We start from the raw sequence: 8,741 nt of genomic DNA, 5'->3' as shown, positions 1-8,741 counted from the left end.
CCTTCTAATCCTTCCCCATTTTCAACCTCTCTAATCTTCCTTTTTTACAAAGCTAATTGGATTGTATTCAGTCCAATTAAACTTAGTGAACAAAATAGGATCTCTTTTTTTGTTGCCATTAAGGCTTAGGGGAGGGAAGCAGTTTGCTAAAAGTCATCATATTCCTGGATAGTCTTAGACACTGTTGGTAATCATTTAAGGACACAGAAAGTCAGTGGCAGTGTTGACACCAGAATGCTCATGACCACACCATTCCTTTTTTTTTTTTTGTTAGGAGAAAGAGAGGCATGTATAGACAACTTTTGTTTCAATAGTTTATTTACTCTAGGTGTATAATGCACATTTAAGTTTATGTTAAATCATTAGGATGCTAATGATACTATGTTGTTCAGTTATCTTTAGTTGTGACCAGCTCTTCATAACTCCGTTTGGGTTTTTTTTTGGAAAAGACACTAGAGTGATTTGCTGTTTCCTTCTCCAGTTAACGATATTAAATAATGTATACATTGTGGGGGTTGGAAAGTCCCAGGATATGCCCTTTCCTCCTCCTCTACCCTACCCTTCCGTTTCTCCCTACATACTGTTGTTGCTGTTTACTTTCTTATTCATCTTGAGCAGAGAGGTAGGACTGTTTTGAGTTGGCAGTAGTCTGTCTGACTAAAGTATTTTCATGGCTCTAGAAATAGTTTTAATAGACTAGTTTAGATAAAAATGGGCCAAATCACAGAATCTAAGAGTTAGAAGGAACTTCAGAGGCCACAGGTCCATTGTGGGAGACAAAGACAGACAGAGGTGGTGGACCATTAGTTCCTTAAGGGATTTTGAAACAAAGAACTTGAACTGAAGTCTAATTGGACTAAAGTTGTAATATACAAGAACTGACAGAAGTTCTGAAAGGTTTACTTTTTCCTTAACTTCTCTTCCCTTTACCTGTATGGTAACAGGCACTATTATTCTGGATGTCCCAAAAGTCAGGGTACGGTAAAACCTAAGTTTGACTTTTAGGATGCCCTATAACTTCATGTTTCCTTTTATCTCTCCTTTTCCTTTATCTCGACTTTGCTTCGTATGCCATGGTAGCTCATGAAGCATGTATTGTATGTCTGTACACTTAGCCCGTACTGAGCAATGGGAAATGGAGGAAGCCAAAGTTAGCTGGAAATGCACAGAATTTAGGGTGCCCAGCAACTGGGGAAAGGTGGAACAAATTATAGTATATGAATGTTATGGAATATTATTGTGTTACAAGAAATTATGAATGAGATGGTTTGAGAGAAACCTGGGAAAACTTGTCTAAACTATTACAAAGTGAAATGAATAGAACCAAAAGAAAAATTTTAACTATAGTAACACATTATAAAAAATTACTTTGAAAAACTTTAAAACTCTGATCAGTTCAACGATTAATTATTATTCCACAGGACCAAAGAGGAAAAATGCTACCCACTTCCTTGACAGAGGTGCTGGACTTGAAATGTAAAATGAGACACATTTTGGACACGGTCAATATCGGGATTTGTTTTGCTTGCCTATGCATATCTGTTATGAGGGTTTTGTGTTTCTTTTTTCTTTTCTAGTTGGGGAGGGAATAGGAAAAAGAGAAAAAAAGTGCATGATGGTTGGAAAATAAAATTAGGAAGTTTTTTCTGACTATAAGCCTAAACCTGCCTTTCTATAACTCATATCCATTACTCCTAGTTCTCTCCGCTAGGGCTAAAATGAAGAAGTCTAATTGTTCTTACACATGACGGACCTTTAAATACTTGAGGCCAATGATCATGTCTTCTTGCACCCACCCCACCAACCTTCCTCAAGCTAAATATTCCCAGTTCCTTTAACTGATCTTCATATATCATAGAATTAAAGGCCTTCATTGTTCTTGTTGCTCTCTTCTGGATACAACCATTTGTCGTTGCCTTTTTAAAAATGTGGTTCCCTAAAGTGAACACAATAGTCCAAATGAGGGATGACCAGGTCAGAGTGCAATAGGACTCTCACTTCCCTATTCCTGGAAGTTACACTGCTTTTCGTGTAGTCTTTCTATCCTCCCTTCCCGTTCTCTACCGTGACTCAAGTTGCATCTTGTGAATTTTGGAAGGTCATAGGATTTCTAATGTCTTACTCTTATTTGAATCTATTATTTTCTCCTGGGAGCTTCCCATTAGCATACTAGTCCTAACAATGTCCCTGGATTAATTAATTGATTGATTAGGACAGATGAAGCAGTATCTGCTTTGGAAGCCAATAACAAACCAGGGGAGCTTCATGAGTACCCAGTGAAGGGAAAGGGAGAACTTCCAGTATCCAGGAAATGAGTGTTACCCGTTTGCCAAAGGTGTTCTCTAAGCTTGTACTTGAGTACACTTTTCCTAGAGATAGGAAAGTGTGTGTCATAGACTTGGGGTGGGGACAAGGGAAATGCTTTGTAGAGTGTTCTTACATTACAACTCTGATAAATACCTCTTTTTAAAAGCTAAAGTCTGGCTGACTAATAGATATGAACTGAGAGTCATGGGGTGGGGGTGTGGAATTCTGCACACTGATAGGAGCTTGTAAGCAATAGTATTATAAAGGTACCCTCAAACACCTCAAAATAACCTAGAACCACCAGGGGAAGTGTGGTAGTCATAGTCTAGTGACTCAGCCTCTCATTACAAGTGGGTATTGAGTGAGAAAATCTAAAGCATGCACTACTTTCATAAATCACTTTGCAAACCTTAATTCTCTACATAAATAAGAACTATTGCTCTTATAAGCTGTTCATTCTCAGAGTATATCAACTAGTAAGTCGAGGCAAATAAATTCAACCCTCTCTCAAAAGGTTGTCCTCTCTGGCAAAGCCTCTGCAACCAAAGCCAACTAGAGGAATTAAAGGAATATTTTTGGTTTTTCTTTGTATCCTCAGAATTTAGCATGCAGTAAGTGCTTCATAAGTGCTGATTGATGGATGGATGGATTGATTATTTATAACATTCAGAGAGAAAAGGGGATCATTGCCTTAATTTACATTTTTCCTTTACTGCAAGAGTTTGTGTCGTCTCTGGGGCTCAGTGTTTGTAATTAACATAAAAAAGAGAGAAGGGAAAGCATTCAATGTTCTTGAGGTTAGTTGGTGCCTTTGAAAATCTAGATTTTTTACTTAAGAGATTAGCCCCCAAGTAAAGTAACAGATAAAAATAAGAACAAGACATTCAGTATTTCAAAATGCTCTGGACTTTATTCTTGAAAATGCATGTCTATAAAGCCAAGACAAAAAACTTTTCTGCACTAAATTTCTGTCTTTCTGTTTATACTAGACATTGAAAAAATACTGAAACATGACGAATTCCCAAAGTATGTTTTTTCTAACCACTGTGATGTTTGCAAGCAGACAAGCAGAGTTTCTGTCAGTTCCTAGAAAAGAGAAGGTTGAGAATAGCACTTACAGAGTAAGTCATTGGTTGATTTGTCCTTTGTTTTTGACTCTTGAGTGAATCTTATCTAGCTATCTTGACAGTTCTAGACCAGAGATCAGAAGCTGTGGTTCAAATTTCTGCCTTTGTAACTACAGTACTACTATGTTCTCACTATCAGCCTGAGATTCCCTGCAGGATATCTAACGGCTAGAAAGGACCATCTAGGTCAACCCATATTGGACCAAAAAAGAAGCCTGTCTACCACAAGTTGTCATCCAGCCTGTCTTTAAAGCTCTCCAGTGAGAGGTAACTTTCTATCACCCAAAGAAACCCAGTTCTAATTGCTCAGATTCTCCCCCCTCCCCTTTACCTGAAGCCTAAACTTTCTTCCCTGCAACTTAGAGGTGGGAGATGAAATACTGTGTACAGGCACCATCGGGTAAATCAATTTGGCTGGAATGTAGAGTATGTGAGGGAGATTAATGTGACATCAGTCTAGAAAGATAATAGTAGTAGTAGTAGTACTAGTAGTAGTAGTAGCAGTAGTAGTAGTAGTACTAGTACTAGTACTATTAGCAGCAGCTGCAGCAGCAGCAGTAGTAGCTGTGGCGGTGGTGGTGGCAGTGGCAGTAGCAGTAGTAGTAGTAGTATTCATAATATGGGGCAGCTAGGTGGCACAGTAGATAGAGTCCTGGGCCTGAAGTCAGGAAGACTCATTTTCCTGCATTCAAATCTGGCCTCAGACACTTACTATCTTTTACTAGCTGTGTGATCCTGGGCAAGTCACTTAACTCTGCCTTAGTTTTTTCATCTGTAAAATAAGCTGGAGAAGGAAATGACAAAGCACTTTAGTATCTTTGCCAAGAAAACCCCAAATGGAGTCATGAAGAGTCAGACAGGCTGAAACAATTGAACAACCAAAAAAATTCGTAATATAACTGCTTATTATAAATACAGATATGCATAGACCTGATGAAGAGATTCCTCTGAAAATATATAAAAGTGGGGATAGATTTTGACAGTTTATGCAGTTATTCAAGTCAGTAGTATGAACCTGATAATGTAGCACATAATTTTTTAAAGGCTATAACTAAAAGTTTATGCTTCATGGCAAACTTATAAAGAATCATCTTAGCAATATTGTCATAAAGAGCCATCACGCAGTCTACATTTTTCTCCATACAATTTTTAGAGGGTTCTTTGACTTCTATAGGGAATGGTAGATATGATCCTTAATCTAAAGAACAAAAAAGTAGTTCATAGGAGCCAGTTTCCTAAAACAGTATTTATTGAGGATCACCAGGGCCAACCTGGAAGTGAAGCCAGAGTAAAACAAAGAAAATTATCAAGGTTTACTCCCTCCTCCAGGCTACAGCCTTCTCTCCCCTAAGGATTACAGTCCAGTTCCCAAAGATAGAGGTGAAAGGATACAAACAGGCAATTTTCAAAAGACTACAAGCTATCATTAACTGAATGAATGTTCCAAATCATTAAGAAAACAAAAGTAAATTAAAACATCTCTGAAGTTTCACCTCATGCCCATCAGATTGACAAAGATAACAAAAAATGGTAAATGTTGGAGGAACTGTGAGAAGTCAGGCATTCTAATGCTCTATTGTTGGAGCTATGAATGGGTCCAACCATTTCAAAAAGCGATATGGAAGAATACCAGAAAAGTCATTAAATTGTAGATGGCATAATGAATAGTGCACTAGACTTGCAGTTAGGAAAGCCTGAGTTTGAATCCTGCCTTAGACACTTACTAGCTATGTGGCCCTGGGTAAGTCACTTAACCCTGTTTGCCTCAGTTCCTCATCTGTAAAATGAGCTGGAGAAAGAAATGGCAAACCATTCCAGTATCTTTGCAAAGAAAACCCCAATTGAGGTCACAAAGAGATTGAACAATAACAACAACAACACTGCCAGGGATTGTGCTATGAGATGAGGATACCAAAAAAAGAAAAAAAGAAAAGCAGAAGACACACTTTGCCCTCAAGGAGTTTACAATCTAATGGGGGAAACAACATGCAAATATATACAAAGCAAAAAATTCCTAACATTCAGACAGAAGTTTGGTTCTCTGTGCTAATTTAAATATTTGTATATCTTTAACTAATTCCTGGCCTCTCAATGTTTGAGGAAAGATCAGGAATCAGGAAACATGTAGGTAAAAGAAGCAAGCAAAATATATTGTACAGTATCTGTTACTAAACAAATACAGGAAGGAGAAGTTGGGAACAGAGAAGAATACATTTTTTGGAAACTTCCCTCAGTCCTTGAAGAAGTAAATGTAACAGGCAGCCTCTGCCTGAGTCCTGCATACCTAGAGCAGCTTGATGACCCACCTCACTCCCTTCTCCCTTGTAGCTCTGTTCTCATTTCAATTTTTCCTTTCCATTTCTTCTTTTTCAGGCTCTGACTGCCAGTGCTTTCCAAATTCACCTGGTAAATCTCAGGCTAGGATAAAGATACCACCTCCCTAATCTTCACTTTCACTCACCCCTCTCAAAGACTGTATATGTCTCTTTTAAAACTTCAATGAATGACTCAAGTCCTCACAGCTCAAAAATTGAGATGATTCAAATTATTCTCAGCACTGAGAAGGGAATACGTGTTACTCTGAACTTACGAGTCCCAGAGTGCCAATCATTTCTCAAACCCATATTACAATAGGTGTTTTTTTCATTATTCATAGCTCTCATCAGGAGAATATTGGTTTTGAAAAAATGGGCTTTTGCAAAAGTGAACAACTTGAGATGATTGAAATTACTGAAAGCACTACACTTCATAAATATAATCTATCTTGACCTCGGTTCCAGGCTAGTTCATTGTCTATCTGTAATAAATCAAATAATCGGTAAGCATTTAATAAGCACCTACAATATGCCATGCACTGTGCTGAGTACTGTGGATATAAAACTCAAAGAACTTACATTCTAAGCAGGGAAATACCATATACATATATAGGCATATACAAGATTACACAATTACACAAATATAATATCACAAGATAACCTTAGAGGAGAAGGAAAGACTAAGGGAAGACTCCTTTAGAAAATATCGTATACCCCTCTTATGAAATGGAGTCTGATAAAATAATTTTCAAAAGAAATGCCATTAATTATGTTGCATTGCAATTTAAAATAACTAATGTGTTCTGAAGGAAAAATATTTCATCTTTGAATTTTAAGTTTTTTTATTAGATTTAAGTGGATACAAAATATTTTGTTTCTTTGTGGATGAATTATGGAAAGGGATTGGGTGGGAAAAATATTTTGCAGAGCTATCAATGTCCTAATAATGAAAAGAAATATATAATAAAGGTATTTAAGCAGTGAAAAAAATTATATGAATGGAAACTTAAAGGAAGCTAAGGATTCTGCCAGGTGGAGGTAAGGAAGAACATTACAAGCATGGGAGACTGCCAATGCAAATGTATGGCGATGGGAGGTGGGGCACCACATGAGAAGCAGCAAGCAGGTCAATATGTGGAAGTGTGTGGAAGAAGACTGGAAAGGTGGATAGGAGCCAGGTTGTAAAGAGCTTTAAATATCAGACAGGAATTTATATTTGATCCTAGAGGGAGCTGTTGGCATTTATTGGTCAGATCTGAACTTTAGGAAAGTCACTTTGCTGAATGCATGAAAGATGGATTGGAGGAGGGACACAGCTATTTCAATAGTTCAGATGAGAGAGGATAAGGATATGAACAAGGGTGGGGGCTATGCTAGGAGGATATAACTGAGCGATGTTGTGTAGATAAAAATGACGAAATTTAGCCCCTGAATGCAAATGTAGAGTGAATGAGAGTAGGATTTGAGAATGATACTGAGGTTTTGAATGTGAGTTACTAGAAGAATGATGGTGTCCTTAACAGCAATACTGAATATAAAAAAAGGTTGGGGGTAGGGGATTAGTGCAATAATGAGATCTACTTTGGGCATGTTGAGTTTGAGATGCCTATGGGATATCTGGTTCTAAATCTTCAATTGTCAGTTTATGGTGCAGTCGAAATTAAGGAAAAATATTGAGATTTGGAAATGATCTAAAGAGAGGTCAAGTGAGAGAGTGTAGAAATAAAAGAGAAAGAGCCCCAGAGCAGAGCCTTGGGGGGAAGGGCAGAGATATGCTAGTGAATGTTTAACAACTAGCTTTCCAGAAAAATAAAATGTATATGTGTCATACTTTCAAGTTTCATCTGCATTAATATTTCCTCTATCACTCTTTTAAAGTCTAGACAATCAACAAAACAATGAATCAAGCTCTAAATTATAGCTTTTGTAAATTTCTAAGGTGTTAAACCCTCACACTGAAAATTTAATAATGCTGGTATGAGCTCCAGCACACTTGGGGGTGTCTTGGGGGAGCTTGGGGGTCACCCACAGACAGTGGGCATTATGTGGATAAAGATCCAGCAAAGGAGACTGAGAGTGGTCAAACAGAAAGGAGAAGACCCAAGAGAGAGCATTGTCATGAAAATCCAAAGGGGAGATGGGGTGGTTAACAGTGTCAAATGTTGCAGAGAGATCAAAAAGGACAAGGATGGAAAAGACCCTTAGATCTGGCAATTATTGGTAACTTTGAAAAGGTCAGTTTGGTTGAATAGTAAAGAGCCTGTCAGATGTCTTTTGACCTAGCTTTCCTACTGCTAAGCATCTATCCCAAGGAGGCCAAAGAAAGAGAGAAAATTGCTATGTATGCAAAAATATTTATAGTAGTTCTTTTTATGGAAGCAAAGAACTGAAAACAAAGTGTGCTAGATAGCTAGATAGAAATGACTAATTTTGATAGTTTGACCAGTATGCTTTTTAAAAAAACATACTTTGTCACTCTATTTTGGACAAAGCTCTTTTGCATTGCTATTGATTTCACTGAGGATGCTTTATATCAGTTCATTAATTATAATGATATTAATAACGTATGAATAGGAACATTTGGAGAGTCTTAAATCATATGCTGTAGGCATAGAAATGTATTTGTTGTTGTTGAATCATTTTAGTCATGTCTGACTCTCCATGATCCCATTTGGGGTGTCCTTGGCAAAGTTACTGGAGTGGTTTGCCATTTCCTTTTCTAGCTCATTTTACAGATGAAGAAGCTGAGGCAAACGTGGTGAAGTGACTTGCCCAGGGTCACAAGCTAGTAAGTGTCTGAGGCCAAATTTGAACTCAGGTTTTCTTGACTCCACTTCTGGTGTTCTATCCACTGCTGCTTTAAGAAAAGAACTTTCTTAAAAGAAAGATCATCTAGTCCAACTCTCTCCTTTTACAGATTAGGAGGCAGAAGTAGACAAAGGTTAAGTAACTTGCTCAAGGTCACAAAGATAAGATAACAGTCCTGGAAGCA

The sequence above is a fragment of the Vombatus ursinus genome, unplaced genomic scaffold (assembly GCF_900497805.2).
Source record: "Vombatus ursinus unplaced genomic scaffold, bare-nosed wombat genome assembly UNPS02014812.1, whole genome shotgun sequence".
Classification (NCBI taxonomy): Eukaryota; Metazoa; Chordata; class Mammalia; order Diprotodontia; family Vombatidae; genus Vombatus; species Vombatus ursinus.
This window is presented reverse-complemented; position numbering follows the sequence as displayed.